The 17,445-nt window shown below is 40.5% G+C and overlaps 1 protein-coding gene across 3 annotated transcripts in view; it reads left to right on the plus strand.

Annotated features, from left to right (window-relative positions):
• The first annotated feature begins 6,638 nt into the window (after nt 1–6,638).
• The window catches only part of oxr1a (oxidation resistance 1a), a 146,589-nt gene continuing 135,782 nt past the window's right edge, over nt 6,639–17,445 (plus strand). For all 3 annotated transcript variants that reach the window (XM_072394876.1, XM_072394878.1, XM_072394879.1), the window contains exon 1: nt 6,639–6,744. The gene's annotated coding sequence lies outside the window, so the exon portion shown is untranslated. The remainder of the gene's footprint in view (nt 6,745–17,445) is intronic.

Genomic DNA, 17,445 nt, shown 5'->3' on the forward strand with positions numbered 1-17,445 from the left:
TTCAGTGTCAGGTTGGCTGTTTATGTTTCAAGGTATCCAGGGTTGATTAAAGCTAATGACACAGGGCCTTCTCAGCCTCTTGCTTCTGTTCCAGCTCCACATAATTAGGAATGAGAGAGTGATGGTCTAATCACAGCCGCACAACTGTTGCTTCTCTCAACAGTTTCCTCAGGCCATCACCTCTACGTGGCCCGTCACACCACTCCAGTGTTTTTCTGCTGCTTCCTTTGGGATTCATTCCATCTCCTTCCATCAAAGATTTAGAAGTATTAAGAAGATCTTGGCCAGTGACAGAAATAAAGAAATAAAAGCAATGTATCATTCAGTTGACTAAAAGCTGGTATTTGCAGTTTGTTCCATGGATTAAATAATCATATTTCAGGACTTTACACATCTCTGATTGTTGACAAAGCTCTAAATCTAACCCATGGATTCCAGCAGTGACAGAACCCAATGCTGTCAGATATAATGTGATCACCTATCAGGTTTTGTTGTGATTGCTTTCATTTTCTCTCTCCTTGCAACATCCCAAAGTTCCAAAACATTTAAAAATTCAAAAATATTACTACTCCCTTTAATTTTTTTTTAATCTACATATTGTTTAGTTTTACTGTGCTGTGAAATTGTACCATCATCATCATTTGTATCTTTAAAATCAAAACCCTAAAATGTTGGTGCAATACGTTTCATTCTTGCAGATCTGTGATGACGCTTGAAAGCAAAACTCTGCAAATGAATTAACCTTGAAGCTGCTTTTTGTTGTGGGATTAACAAGATGTTTCCGAGACCTTTAGAGCAAGCAGAAAGTGTTCTAGAGTTTGTTGCTCTCTACATTTTTGCAATTCTAATTGGGCATTGCTCATGAACTGTATCTGCCCCCAAGCTGCATTTCCTGCCAGTACACAGGCACAGGGAGCCGCTTCTTGAGTGCCAGGTCACCTTGACACCATCTTGACCATTCTTGTCATGTCCTGCAGGCTTCCCATCCCATTGCAGCTTTGACATTCAGAGACAAAAAATGCATTTTGACCTTAGTTACATAGCATCTTTCCAAAATATCACATATGCGAAGTGACAGCCCCTAAAAAACAGGGACAATAGCAAGGCCCGAGTGCAAATTATAACCTAATATTTTGACATTTTTGGCATGCCTTCTAACATGCTTGTCCCCAGCCACATTCAGCTCATTCCCAGGTCTTACTACCATTGCTCTCTGCTTGATCTCAAGGCTTGAAAATTTAATTTTTTATTATTTTTTTTACACCCCCCACCCCACACCTCCCAAAAAATACAAAAAACACCACATCACATTGAGTCATTGTCACACACATGTGTGAGACTTTCTATGTGTGACATCAAATTGTATTTGAGATAGTCTAGTAGTGGGATGGAAAACCATTTCCTGTTTGTCTTATCTGGTTTGTCACATATACAGCAGGTTAACTGGGTGATATTTCCGCACTGGGCTATCTGTATCACCAAATGGAGCTCTGCAGGTGCATTCAGACAATATCTGGCAGGATGTTGGCTTCCTTTTATTAACTCCGCCTGATTGAGGGATGATGTGATATGATGCACCACCTCAGGAGTGTTAACTACTTGCTCAGCCATTGGAAGTGGCAGTGTCGGTCACTGCTGGGCAAGCCTCAGGTAGACAAAGCCTTAAAAAGAAAAATGACGGAAATACTAAAAAGAACAAACCAAAACTAAAATACAAGTACTGAGTAGGCTTATATGAATAAGCAACCTGAACTCATGATATGTTATTATCAACATGCATTCCATTATTTTATTAAGATTTATTCATTGGGTACTATACAAATTCCTAAATGATAATATTATGAATAAAATATTTTAATACACTTGATAACAACATGTATCTCTACGTCAGAATCTGGATGAGGAGGAACTCCTGTCGTGAACTGTGACAACATTTCATAATATAATCTTATATTTTGTTGGGAAAGTATCATTGGCATTTCCAAAGCACATACCAATGTTAATGTTAATGAAAACAGAATCCTATATTCTAACCCTATATCATCATATTGTAAAAGACTCAGCTTTTCAGAAATCCTGTTTTGATACTCAGTCACACAACTGACCCATTGCAGACTGACCCAAATGGTTTAGGAATGTCTTCACTTGTCCCTGTGGTATAATTTTTATATGTTTTTTTATATGCCACTGGCATCAAATCCAAAATGAAAATGTTTTTTTTTTAAAAGCAACAACATTTTTTCAGCATTAATATTTGAAATACCTCTGTAATGTGTTCAGTAGAGGTAATTATCCACAATTTTGTTTTTTCAGGGAACAAAGTGTTCTTTTTTTCATTAAGTGGAAATATTAAAAAAACTATAAGCACAGACAAGGACCAGGGCGACACATGACGATGACAACAAGCCTGTTGAAGCTTAGATTGCCAGGATACAGATATAATTGGGACAAAGCACAGCTTTGAAGAGCCTGACTGGAGTGTTTTAGTTGCCTGGATTCAATGTTAAATGATACTAAATGAAGGAAATATGTCCTTATTTTGGCCTTTTGCTCACAATAGTTATAAAGCATGTATTTCCCTGCCCACATTTCCATCCTGTGAGAAGTGGTTGAAGTGGCGGACGACTGCAGAGACCTAAGTGTTCACTTGAACAAAAGACTTGAAATGCAACACTGAGTCTATCTACAAGAAGAGACAGAGCACACGTTACTTCTTGAGGACGCTGTAGTCCTTCAATGTCTCCAGCAAGATGTTGCCTTTCTTTCTTGCATTTCTTTGTGCAATCTGCTTCGCAGCCATCTGTTGGAGCAGCAGCATCAGAACCGCTGACTCAAAGAAACTGAACAAACTGATATAGAAACAGTATGTTCAGTCAGAGTCTTCTTCAGCTCCCCAGCAATAAAGAACAGTACAAGAGGTCATCCATGTCTACGGCAAGATGACTTCTTTACAACATTAATGACTGATGACTAATAACTGTTTATGTTGCAAAGTAATTCCCCATTTTAGGATTGATAAAGTAGTTTTCATTTCAGTTCTATTCACATGTGCAACTGGTGGTAATTTGATCAAACAATTGATATTAACTAAGAAAGATTAATACAGCCAAATATTTCTTATCCAACCCATCAGTTCTATTTAATGTATTGTGTCAATTTTGGATATAATTTAGTCAGTTCTGTATGTTGTTTTCCTACAAATTCACAATCCCAGATGGGGAAAGTTGATAACAACTGCAAAGCCTTGCATATTGTTACCGCAGTTATTGCTTAAGTGTGATATTCAGCAGCATATTTTGATACTGTCCACTTTCAATGGCAAGTATGACCCTGTGATGTTCAGCAAGAAGCCTGAAGTCATGTTATGTTTTATTTTAAACACTTTCGTTGAACTCTATTTATTATTACTAGCCATATATTACAAGTAATTTCACTCACAGTCACTCGGATGAGAAATTCATACTATACTCAATAAGTCTCAGACCTAATTAATTGCATGAGACTGTTCACAGTTTAATCACGCACACACACACTCAGACTAGATATTATTGCTGCAGTAAAGTGCCTCCTTGAGTCATTTCTCATAAATAGATTTGATGTTGCATGAATATACAGGACTTCAGTGTGTATAAAGTCACTAATATCTTAACGGCAATTCTCTGCTCTGTGTGTAATTCAAAGTGAAACGATATACAAAGGCCTGTCTTTGACAAAGTAGAACATTTCTCGGAAAATGCACCATCTCCTTCATTTATTTATGAGTAAGCTCTGGGGTATTCAGGAGGGTAGGCATCACAGGCATCAGTCTTCAGACTCCCATGTGGCGCTCATCGATTTCACCCCCTCGCTGCTGTAGTGCACCATCAATCAATACAGTAACAAGTCTTCATTTATACTTGAGAAATGCAGTCTCCGACATGGCAGACACAAAGTCCATGTGTAGCAAATCCAGCTGACGAAAAGGCCTCAGTCTGCATTTGGCTTTGGGTCTAACCTGCCCAACATGATGGTATTCCAGATTGTTAAAGCACAGCATCACATACATAACAATGCAGATAGAAGCACAGTCATAAAAAAGCTTTTCAAATGCATGGTTTTCCGATGTTCACACACATATATATATATATATATATATATACGTATATATTCCTGCAATAGGATCTAAAGTCTAAACTGGTTTGATGAGGAAAGACAAGTAATATTGTATTTTTGACAGCCACAACAACAACTTCATTCTGCATGAGAGTCATTGTGTAAGGCTGTTCCCTGAAGGCCACACATTTAAGTAATATCAAAAACCAACAGTGTTATTGCGATGCACTTTTTTTCAAGGCCAACTATACTTATGCAGCTTTATAGAGTATTCTAATTCATGAAACTAGTTGTGACTTTGAATACTTTCGACATGACTGTACCTATGTCCTTACATATGCCATAAATTACACATCAATATACACTATACTGTCAAAAGTATTCGCTAAACTGTTTTTACACGTATATGAATTTAAATGACATCCCATTCTTAATCAGTTGAGTTGAATATGACGTTGGCCCACCCTTTGCAGCTATAACAGCTTCAACCCTTTTGAGCAAATTTTCCTCAAGGTTTAGGAGTGTGTTTATGGGAATTTTTGAAGATTCTTCCAGAAGTGTATTTGTGAGGTCAGACACTAATGTAGGAAGAGAAAGCCAGTCAAAACAACCCCACACCATAATCACCCCTCCACCAAACTTTACACTTGGCACAATGCATTCAGACAAGTACTGTTCTCCTGGCAACCGCCAAACCCAGACTCGTCCATCAGATTGCCAGATGGAGAAGAATTCATCACTCCAGAGAACGCATCTCCACTGCTCTAGAGTCCAGTGGCGCCGTGCTTTACACCACTGCATCTGACGCTTTGCATTGCACTCGATGATGTATGGCTTGGATGCAGCTGCTCGGCCATGGAAACCCATTCCATGAAGTTCTATACACAGTTCTTGAGCTAATCTGTAGCGATCGACTCTGCAGAAAGTTGGCGACCTCTGTGCACTATGCACCTCAGCTGCTGACTGTGGAATATTTAGTATCAAGGACATTTCACGACTGGACTTGTTGCTCAGATGGCATCCTATCACGGTACCATGCTATAATTCCCTGAGCTACTTAGAGCGACCCATTCTTTCACAAATGTTTGTAGAAGCAGTCTGCATGCCGAGGTCCTTGAATTTATACACCTGTGGCAATGGAAGTGATTGGAACACCTGAATTTAATTATTTGGATGGGTGAGTGAATACTTTTGGCAAGATAATGTTTATATTTTTACAGGGTATCTGTACTCTGGACTCATGACCTGTCCAGAGTGTTCACCACCTCTCACCTGATGACAGATGGAATAGGCTGGATGGTTAACGATAAAAAAAGACAAAACACTGGCAATGTTCAGCTCGGAAAACCTGTAAACCGGGATTCACATGAATGGTGTTTTTGCTCTTGTCTCTAACCACAACACTTTTGTAGATCAGTTTCACCCCGCTTATGGCAGTAGCACTTTCATTACATTTGCAGCCTCCACAAACAGGACCACAGTGAGAAAGACAAAAGCTGCTTTGGAAGGGTACAAAGAACATGAAAAAATCGTCTAAGGTGCTCATCCAGCCTCCAAACTACCCAGATACTAATCTGATGTGAACTGATGGCATCTGCGTGAAGCAAATCAAAACCATATAGACCCCACCCCAAACCCACGGGGCCCAAAGAATCTGTTGCAGATATCCAAGAAATTTCAGGGCGCTTTTAGGTGTTCTTTGCCCTCTCTCTGACTGGTCAGAGCTCACAATGAGGATCTACTCATTACCAAGCTGGTTGTCATAATGTTGTGGCTGATCGGTGGATTCATAATTGATCTTGCTCACAATAGACAGCTTAACTTCACTCAGGCGAAGCGTTCAGGTGTTCAGGACCATCAAGTGTCTCAGTAAGGCATGAAAGGGAGCCAACTTGCACAAAAACAGAAGCTGGACTACGTGGAAAAGCAGCCTTCACTGAACTTACTGCGTAGAGCCATTATAAACCTAAACAAGTTGTCTTTTATATGAAAATGAAAACATAGCAATCAAGTGATGTGCAAAGCTTAAACGAGGCCACTGTGCACATAACAGTGGAGTACTTTTGAGCATATGTCTAGATATTTTCCATAGTGGTTTTACTCAAATAAAGGATCCCTAGTGAATTATACATGAAGTAATGAAGTTAGAATATTTTTCATTAAGATGAATTATGTTTTAAAATCAATCAAAAAGGATGTAGGCCCCATAGATTGTGTGTGCTGAGGGGGGAGGGATAGACGGGATTATTGGCTGCAGGACACACTGGAACGACATTAAACTACCCATTAAAGCTCAAACTGAGCCTGTCGTCTGCCTCCGCTTCCACACACTAGATCCATTTGCGTCTTCCTCCTCTGCCGGCCCTGTGTCACTCTCATCCCTGCAGTACATCCTCGGATGACAGTGCCCCCACCCCCTCCCTCTCTCTGGCTTCGCTGGGACGCCTGCTTGGTACGGTCCGCTCCTCCCCTCTCCTACGTAACACCGATGGTAGTTTCTATTGGGAGAAGGTCAAATGACTCCGCTTGTCTGCTTGTGTGTATATTCCCGCTACGGCATACGCCTGATGAAGAAACATTTCACCTGAGAGCCAGTCTGAGTGTGTGTCTGCGAGCATCTGACGTGGGACGTCGCGCTCCGACCCTCTGAAAGTAAGTGTTGACGCGCAGCGACGTTTGTTCTTCGTTTTTTTTTTTTTGTCCGGCTTTTATCAGCGTGTGGCCGGATTAGTCGAATCATTATCAAGGTTTAATGTTTGCAAAGAGTTGCGGTTCCGTGCAGCTGGTGGATGGCGGCCGGATGGTTTAAAAATAGTTGCGCTTGGATGCTGAGTCCTGTGGCACTGCCATGCGTTTGCAGGTGAAATCGAGGGTCATTGTTGATGCGCAGCCTCCTGCTTTTTTTTAATGCACTTTTAATGTAGTTGTGTGCTGAAAGGTGCTGCTCATGTACATTTCACCTTTAGCCTGTTCTCTGTCTAAGAACGCAACTAAGACGGGTTGTGAGAGAGTTGTCCTGCAGGGATACTGTCAAACAACAAACGAAACAGTAAGTGAATGATACTGAAGTGAAACAAAGACAGGAAATGCTACAAAAATGATAAGAAGTTAAAACTGAATGATTCTAAACAAATAAATGAAGGTGCGTCTAATCCCACAGCAGATGTTATGAGGTCATGTGCTTGTGTAGGAGTGTGGAAAGTTCAGCCCTCAGCAACTAGAGAGCTCAAAGGAAGGTAGACTTAATGAAGTGAGTCATCTGAGTGAGGCCAAAACCTCCCTGCAGAGTAGTACGTAGTTAAGCCTATTACAGCATTGCATAATGCAATAAGGTATAGTCCCATAAGGTGCAGAATGAGCTGCCTCCAGGGTGTGATGGGTGGAAGCCTGTACAGTATGTTGTCCAGGCTCCTTCATTTCTCATTATACATCCTAATAAAACATCTCAGTTGGAGTGAGGGGTCAGGCTGATCAGACTCCCAGCGCTGAACATATGTGCGTGGCCGTTTGCTCAAGGTCAGAGAGACTGGAAAACAGAGGGAGCTGGAAGAGTGTTGTGCATCTTGGAAATTAATATAAGTGATTACAAGGTTCTTTTGATTCCCTTTTTTCTCCCCTTACGCTAGCTTTGCAGCATCTGTTGAATGTGTGGGAGGTAAAAAAATGTTGGATTCCTGGTGCATCATATTTCAGCTAATTGATTTTCTTTTATATTAGACATCTCATGGCAAAACTTCAAGTGAACTTGAAGGTTTGCCATGAGATAGGCTAGTCAGAAGATTAAAAAGAAATGATTCACATTAAAAGTATTCAATGTGAGACACAGAGGAGGAGAGGGAGAAGATTTTTATGTTCTGGTTCATGACTGATCCCAATCTCAAACTGCCATAAATCATTACTACCAATCGGTTTTTTTCTTCATCAAAAAAATGAAAGATACTGAACTCCAGCCTCATAAGTAAGAATATGAACTGCATTTGTTTCCTTTGCACCATATTAAACAATGTTTTGGCACATTAGCATGAATGTAAGATGTTTCAAGACGATGAGATGCATATTTTTAGCTGGGGTTTTTTTTGTTGTTTTTTTTTAAATTGCTTTTTTCCTCAGACTGAACAATGAACCATTTATCACAGAAGTACATAATCCTGATTTATCACTCTGCCATTTGTTAGATTCATCAACCAATGGTTTCATATATATGAAATGTAAATTCTCTTATTGAGAGCCTGTTTGACATGGCAAGAAACGTCACTGCTGTAAAACACACTGGTGACACATGCGCACACTTGTACACCTTGAGTGATGACTCTTATGATCAAATTATGCATGGTCCTGCTGGCTTTGATTAATCCCTCACCCAGCCATCATCAGTGAGTGCTTGCTGTTACCAATTGATTACGGCACATATATTCATGTTGATGAAACTGAACTATATTCATGTTGTAGAAATGATTTCATACATGCTATTTTTTTAAAAAAAGGAACAAATTCAATTAGTCTAGAATATTTCCTTATCTTTGTGTTTCATGCACATAAAACTGTGCCTTTTAATGCCTTTGAATTATTATTATTTAGTTATTTATTTTCTTCTAACATACTGGAGCTGTAATATTCCCCGCAGCCTTGTGGGGTTTCAACAGCTGTATCTCATCCATCTCTGCAAGCTCATTAATTCATACACGCACATAGGTAGAGCCTCTGTGCTGGTCCGAGGAAAACAAATGTTGAATTCCTAACAGCAGATCTCACTTGTTGCCAGGCAGTTTTCCTGAAAAATATTTTCAGTGTTAAGCAGCTGCTGTTTGTCTAAGACGGACTGATTTACTTTGATCCCGTCTGACCCTCCATGATGGGCAGGTAAAGCTGTTTAACTCTGAGGAGGCTCCATGCAGCTATATAAGTGAATCCACTGGGGTTCTGTTGTTTCCAAGCACTGCAGCTCAATGGAAAATGATCCTGCGTCCCTCACAGTTGGTTATTCTTGGGTCTCAAACAGTGCCACATAACCAGCCTCTGTAATTTTTCTTCTTTGATGTATACGGTTCTCTGTTTTTTTTTTGTGTGTGTGTGTGTGTGTGTGTGGGGGGGGGGGGGGGGGGTGGTATCAGAGCGTCAGCATTGGTGAAGACAGAGACTCTTAACATGGTTGGTGTTAGTCAACACTCAAACCCCCAACTGGAGTCATGCTGTTGTCATGAAAAACTGAATACAGAAGAATTTAAGGCTTACTGAGGCCAACTGGGAATGATAATCTGGTGTGGGGGATGTATGGAGGGTGAAAAAAAAAGAAAAGCTTTGACTGCTATCAAAACCGCAGAGAAGTGGAGCTACATGACAGCATGACTGAGTCATTTAGGTGGACCCCCGTTTTTGTAATTGTTCGCATGCTCGAGAGATAAATCGCTGCTCCGCTGTGTACTGTGTGAGAAAATGTTCAAGGTGTTCTTTCTCTGCATCGTTCAGGTGGAGATCACTGTACATGGAAGTGTAGCTGAATTCACTGCACAGACGTTGTCTTTGATTTGAACAGTCAGCTGATGATGCGGTTTTAAGATCAGAATTTTATCAGAGCAGAGTTGCGGTCTCGGAATGCTTTAACAGACCGTGACACGTTGACACATAGTCTTAACAAGCTGATTTTTTTTTCAATTGCAGGTTCTGATCCTTTTATCCATTTGACAAAATTTGTCAAGGAGAGCAGTTTTCTTGGAGATTTGGCTGTATCAGTATACACTTTAACTAAAACATGGAGCTTTGGCACATTTGTGGAGTGCCATGGCCCATTTGAGTCTGGTTGAGGGTGTGCATGTGGGAGCGATTCAAACTTCAACCTCATTACTTATGTGTCTTTGTCCGGTCTCGGAAAGCTCGACTTTTGTATCATTTTGGCCAGACTAATATATTTACATGCATTTTAAAACTAAATTTTTTGTGAAGACTAACACATTACTTTTTTTTGTGTGTCATCTAAAAATGCTAACTGTTGAGCTCTGTTTTTTAGTTCTTCATCTCCTTATATGATGCCCCTCTGACCAGCAACGTCTACGTTATAGTTTGAATACTTTGCATGATATAAAGAAGATGCTGAAGTGAGTCACTCCTGGCAAAGAGGTCATGCATGGCAGATTAAGCATTTTGTGAGCTTGGATGTTTCTAAGCAGTTTGCTCTATAAGCTGATAAAGGAGAAAGTGAAAACTTTAGCTGAACAGTTAACCTGTAAAGCACAGCCATAATATGGTAAAGCGTAAATATGGTAACTTGATTTGTCTTCTTAAAGATGTCACTAATGCTTATGTGCTGAAGACTGTAGGAATAAATGTTTTTTGGCACAGCTGTAGGTCACTTTCCTTTTTTAATGATCATTCCATGTGATCTGCCTCAAAACTAGAGAAAAACAAGCCACTCAAAATCTCCAAAATTTTAAGAAAACACCCCAAGATGTTTTGTTTTATCTGATGAGCCAAACTGAAACTTATTCTAACTTACTTTCATAGGAGACTAAAGAAAAGCAAATATGTTCACATTTAAGAGGCTGACACCACAAAACTTTTCTTCAGATTTCGTCTTTAAGAACACACAGGAATAATTCTAAGGTTCCAGAGTCCGAGTTCAGGTCATCAAATATATTATGACAAACAGTTTTACTATGAAGTGAAAATGTTCCCATTGCAAATGAAATCAGAAAATTGCTGGAAATTACTTATGTTTCAGCCTCGGTGACGTCTAGATGATTAAGCCGAATGCAAGTGTTAATCTTTCACAGGTCGCAGTGTTTTTTTTTTTTGGTAATGCAGGTTTTTTGGAAAAGGATGGAAGCACGGTTTTGCAAAACAAATATAGGTGTAGGAGACAGACGGGGTGTTAAGAGAGGGAGGCGGGGATCTTGAATCCCCAACAAAACAACTAGCTGTGACAAGGGCAGCAACGTTGACTTGTTGCCTCATGTTGTAATGTGATTTTAGTTATCCTGTTGAAAACGAACAGTAAAACTTTGAAGGAAGTCACTCTTCCAGTTAATAAGTATAACATGGGTTAAAACACTGTTTACAAGATGGCTGAGAGAGTTCAGAGCATGACAGAGCTTTTATGCATCCTCAATGCTTTATGTAAGAACCAATTTGCTAGAAATGACACGTTTACATCTTGAGAGGGTTACAGTTATGGGCGTATTTGGTGTTTACCACAGTGATCAAACAGACAGACTGTAGATCATAAAGCAGCTTGCCTCTTGCCCTGTCTCGTTTTGGTATAAATACCCCGAGGGCTGATTCATTTTCTCTTCTCTCTGTGGGATTTTCATCGCTTTTTGTCAGGCTCCCTTCTCTGTTATCTCGCTGCCTGATCATGATCATCTTAGAAGACACTTATGGAGGATAAACGTCCTCTGCAGTCTTTTCAAAAGAACAGGTGAATGATAAGAGAGGACGAACGTGGAGCGGTCGTAGAATGCAGCTTACATGATAGTGGGGCGGGCTTGGTTTTACATTCAGTAAACAGCGCCATGCGACTGGTTGGAGGATTACAGGATTTGCAATGCTAAGCCACAGAAACCCAGCCCAATGACCCCATCATGTCTCGTCCTCCCTTGAACAGAGCAACAAACAAACCTCCCCTTTCTTATCGTCCCAGTTGGCTCAGGGGCTGACCACGTGACACGTCACTGATTATATGAGTGGGATAAATGAGGGTGGACACACTCATTTATTTTATTTATTTCGTAGTGATTCAATCCGTCTCCTTCATATTGGTTTAAGAGGAATGAGACTTCTGCTCAAGTCGAGATATTCTGATAAATCTGCAAATGTTACTTTAATGTCAAAACTTATCATCCAAATAGCTGTCGTGCCAAATTAGGGCCATGTTCTGGGTCCATCTCTCGCCTTGTGATTGGAGGGATAACATGACAGCCAGATGACATGCATCAGAAAGCCAGTGACACGTAACTTGATGGGAGGATGACGAAACTGTCAGCAAACTAAAATCTGATTTGGCCCCATCACTGAAGTTGTGCCAAAATTGCCTTTGGTTCCACTCTGAGACACTGCTTGAAAAATAATTGAATCACAGCCAGGGGATGGGGTCATTTTTGACTGACACACCACGGGCATTTGTCTCTGTCAGCCCGATATCCCACAGTGAAGTGACTCAGCAGAGAGCAGTCCCCAACGCAACAGCGTACATGTCTTTAACTCAGACTGACAGTGTTCTAGCTCCCCTACATACCTTGCCAGAAGCAACTCTGCTGAAAAATGGAGGCTTTTCTCTTTGTTCATCTCACGGACGTCATCATGGGTGGCCTCCATGTACACTCAAACTGAAATGGGGAAGGAGGATAGCAGAGGTTTGTTTTGAGTTAATGGTGGTCGTAGTGTCTTTTGCATTATGTGATGGGCACTTTCCTTGCAGTTGTAAGGGCTTATGGGGATTGGAGTGCTTCTCTGGTTGCATTTGCACCACTGATTGGAATGTTAAAAGAGTTGGTAGAGGAGATAAGGGATGACGGTGTGATTGGTAGAGCAGTGGGTTCTAGCGTGCAAGCTCTTTCTCTCCGTCATCCCATGGGTCATTCCAACCACGTGACCTCCTTTGTTGCTGACTCAGTCGCGTCAGCAGCGCATCAGAAGCGCATTAGCTTCAACCCTCCATTCTCTTTTACTTACAAATTGGACACCAATGAGCGCAAATACCAATGGCCCATTTTTGGGTCAGCTAAATATGGCAGAGTAGAGCTACATGTAACAGCTTATGATGCACACCTTCATAAAGAAATACCAAGGCAGTAATTAAGAGTATACCCACTTCTTGTGGGACCACTACACCACAGCTAACAAATCAAAGAAAATGTAACTCTCACGTGACCACAACGCAATAAAATAAAAGACCACAAAAGAAAATTATGATAAATTATGCATATACATACTACATATACATACATGCATGCAACACACTCCTGTTTGCCTGTTTGGTTTGGTATGGACTGCTAATCTTTTCTTTTAAAACACACACGTTTACCAAAGATAGCATCTGGCTTTTAGGTTCTTAAACGGATAGCAACAACTTGTAGATGAAGATGAAGATTTAAAAAAAACTATATATAACTATAACTAAAAAACTATATATATATATATATTTATAATACATTTTTAAAGACTTGATCAATTTTAGCAGTCTATGTCAGCTGATGGCTCCCTGTTGTTCCTTCTGTGTGAGGCAGCAAGTCACAGTCCACTCATGAATGATAAACTAGCCTAATAATCTCAGAAAGTTGTGTTCATTATAAATTGTGGTCCACCACAGGATGTAGGATACAGTGTAATGCCATTCCTTCATGCTGTCATGGCTTAGAAGCTTGTTTCTTGGTTGTTATTGAACAGGACTCCAGTTCTGTGAGAACATGTGTAGCATTCAGCACAGGGAAATCCTTGAGACACCTGGTTTTAGTGGGTTTACCCAAAAATGAAAATATGTTTAGATGGTAATCTTCCAGGGTGTCACACTGGCTTCATGCAGTTTTTTTCAGTTGACTGGAATTTCCTTTTTAATGAAGTAACTCACTTATATTTGTATTTCCTGTGACGGCAACAGAAGGTCCTGTAACCTGACGCAGTGCGTGGTGCAGGAAAAGAAAAAGTTAGTATTTTATTATGATCACACAGTTGGACTTTAATTTAAACCGAAATGACAAAACTCATTTGCTGTCAGATACAGATCTAAGCAAGAAGATAGGAATCTGCCTTAAGGCAGGCCAGGCAGCTTAAGAAAAACAGAAACTGGTATGGGACTGGTACTATCAGACATTTACTTGTTGGCCTGCCTACTTGGACTGATAACCTCACATTGAATCTATCCTCAAAAAGGTTCAGAGCACTTTGACTGCACACACACACAGAGAAGGAACAGGAAGTGTGTGAGTCTTTTAGAGTATCTTTTTGTGTTCCCTTTACTCCATTTAATATTTATTGTTCTAAAATGAGAGTGGCATCAGTCTTCTCATCTAACTCTAGAGGAAGTGAACGTGTGCTCAGAGGTATTTCTGTACATGCACCTCTTCACTGAACTTCCTCATTCCCTTCTTTCCTTGAGACTAGCCAGATACTTTAGATATTTGAGCGTTTCTGTCTCATGATTTCATAACATAGTGAATGAACATGAATTCTCACACCATTATGAAACTGTGAAACAAACTTGCGTTGCTTTGTCCCAACCTTGAACTGGGTTGAAAGGTTTAATAGAAAATGTTCATTTTCAAGGAGACATTATTTTGCATCTTCCACAGCCTTGATGCCGTGGTATTCTCAGAAGCGTAGACTTGGGCTTTAATATCAGAGGACTGGTAACACATGACAACTTCCAACAGTTGTCGTCATTTACAGCTACAGATGACATTCTGAAAGTAACGTCAGTACACGAGAGCCATTAAAGCTGTGTGGTGTTTGCATACAGGAATCCATTTTCCCTGCCCATTAATAAGTAGCCAGCAAAATTTTATATTGAGATTCTTTGTTTGCCGAGGAAATGCTCTAATACAGGCCAGTGTATTTCCCCTAGGACACGCAGATAAGGTGCCCTTCAGAAGATAACCACGCATCAGTCCGCATCAACTGCCATTAGTCCGACGCGACTGTGAGTTAAAAATGACAGAGAGGGTATTTATTCTTTGCCCAGTAATTGACGAAGTATCTCCATAATGGCGTTCTGTTTCCTGCCAGGCTAATGTGACCCCTATTAGTTCAGGAAACAGACTGCAGTCAGGCTCTGTAAGTGCCACCAGTCACAGCCAAGGAATGAATTGGAGAGAAAGGAGAGCTGACAGATCAGAGGGGGAGAGATGTAAACAATGGAGAGTTGCAGACGGTGGGACAACTAAGAAACAGGAGGGAAGAAGAGAAGCGAAGATGAGTCATAGTACTGCAGCAAACCCTGATTGAAATGCCACTGCAGCAGCATGACTTGGATTTTGATTTTGTGTTGCCTGGATTGGAATTTAATTCTGCAAATGCTCACAATTGTTATTTTAAGCACATGTTTTTGTTCAGTCCCTTTGATTCCTTGTTCTGGAGAGCTACAGACCTGTTCCCTCTTCTGGGTGCGGTGTTTCTCCTGTGAGCATGTCCAGCTTTAGGAAGTACAACAGGACAAGAAAAATAGAAACCCTGTTATGAACAGAGCAGTGTTGTTTTTTGAGGCATGCTTGAAGGGACAATGGACTTGCATTGGTTAAAAACATGTAGCTCCACCTCTGGTATATACAGTATGTGGCCAGAGCTGAAATGCTTTTCTTTTTCTGTGCTTCTTTGAGGCTGTTCCGGCTTTGGCTGCACGCTGGGCCCGCTGATCCCACCTCTAATCAATGCACCGTCCGGATTTTATCCAGAAAACAGCTCGGTTCATATCTTTATTTACATTTCCGTCTCCTCAATCATTCATAAAAACATAGAGCATTGAAATTCAAATGAAAAAATAGAATGAATTTGACATTTGAGATTTTGCTGAGCTGTGTAGCATATGGCCTGACGTGTTTTAAAGTTGGCTGAGTTAACAGTGCACTGACAACTGTATGCTTTGCTCATCTGTGTTTTCTGTGAAACAGCTCTGTCAGCCCTGAGTTAGGAGCCGCTGGTGTCTGGCTGTACACATCACTTCTGTGTCATTGTTGTTTTCCGGTCGGCAGCTTTCAGCTGAAGTGCAGACCCGAGCACCGGCGATACCCGCTGTCCCTCTGTCAGTCTGTGGGATTCGCCTCAATCCATTACATGCTTGGATGCTGATAGTGTTTGTCGGGGTGCCCTGCATGGCCAGAGACAATTAAGCTGAAACACAAGGCAGGTTTAATGAAGCTTGGCGTGAAAAACATCCTCAAACAAGGTTATTTTGCCATAGAAAGGGAAATAGTCAATGTTCACTTGTGTCATGGGAAAATGCACATCAGCTGTGGAAGTTCATGAACCGATGGCGGTGCAGAAAGGCAGGTAAACCTCAAAAATTATCTGTTCAAGGGATGGGTAGTACACAGACCCCCCCACCCCCAGCCTTCGATATAGCAACATGTGGTGAAATTCCATGGAAAGTATCGCCGGAACACCGTTGTGAGCGTGCGCACGATGCATGTCATGTCATGCAGTCCACTTTCCTGTCAACTGTCTTTGGATTGGTCTTTGATCAATGATCTCATTTTCTGATTAGCACAGAGTAGTGTGAGGATGTGTAGTTTTATGAATCCTCTTGTTATTGCTTTCTTGCTTTTGTAATGGTGTTTTACGATGATAGCATTTCTGATGCCTTCTGACAGTTTTCTTGTCTTGTAACAAACACTAAAACATCAGCTATGAACTCAGGTCATGGGAACATATAAAATGGAGCACTTGCGAAACTTGTTGGGATTCATCAACACGGTGCCAATGATTGTGGTTTTTGTTTTTCAGTTGTTACTGTACAAAAGATGGTCATTTTCAGTTTTTAAATGTACTTAAAGTTCTTTACTTACACTGCAGGCATCCCATCAAGTCACACGTATTCTCTCTTATTTTCTCTGGGTTGCAAGCTGAAGTGGCTGTTATTAATGAGATTAAACCTTTTAGGGTCAACTGTAGCCGTATTGGAGACATCGGAAGCTTTAATCACACAAGGCATTAATTTAAGTGACTCGCTTGCTTTGTTTACCAGGTTGAATTATATGGAACAATCATAGCTATGATTATATGGAACAATCATAGCTTTCCAATCATAGGAAAAATGTCTGTGCTGTACAGTGTTCCCAGATGATTGTGCTCCTGCTCTCCATCTGTTCCTTGACTAAACCTCAACTAACCTTATCTTAGTTAAATTGACTAAACCTATAAACAATGAATGCTAACTAAGCTAAGAAAACTAAGAAAATGCCCTGGAACTCGTTCTGACTGGAACAATTCAACTAAAAAACTATTTTTCTAACAAATCTGCAGGTGTCTATACATTAATTTTTTCAGCTCCACATAAAAACAGAGTGTAAATGATATCTGTCCTTACTTCTTTTTGTCTTTTACTTTAATAAGTCAATAACACGAACACAACAAATATCTAATCGAAAAAATAAGACGGCCAACGTTTCACTCGAGCTAAGGTTGAATTAATTTCTATTTGCCGAAGCAGAAATCAGTTCAGATCTGCTAACTTGCTGTTCAGGGAGTATTCTGTTTATGGTATGTCACAATATGGTTGCATGAAATGGAAGTTAGTTAGCTCGCAGATATGTCATACTCTGTAAGTTTTAACGCTCAGTAAAGAGTCCCCCGGTGTGAAATTATTGTCATCCTCTGATGCTTGCTGTTCTGAACTTGGGATATGATTATCGATAGTGACAAGTTCAGTGC

The sequence above is a fragment of the Leuresthes tenuis genome, unplaced genomic scaffold (genome assembly GCF_036924035.1).
Source record: "Leuresthes tenuis unplaced genomic scaffold, fLeuTen1.0.hap1 SCAF_10, whole genome shotgun sequence".
Lineage (NCBI taxonomy): Eukaryota > Metazoa > Chordata > Actinopteri > Atheriniformes > Atherinopsidae > Leuresthes > Leuresthes tenuis.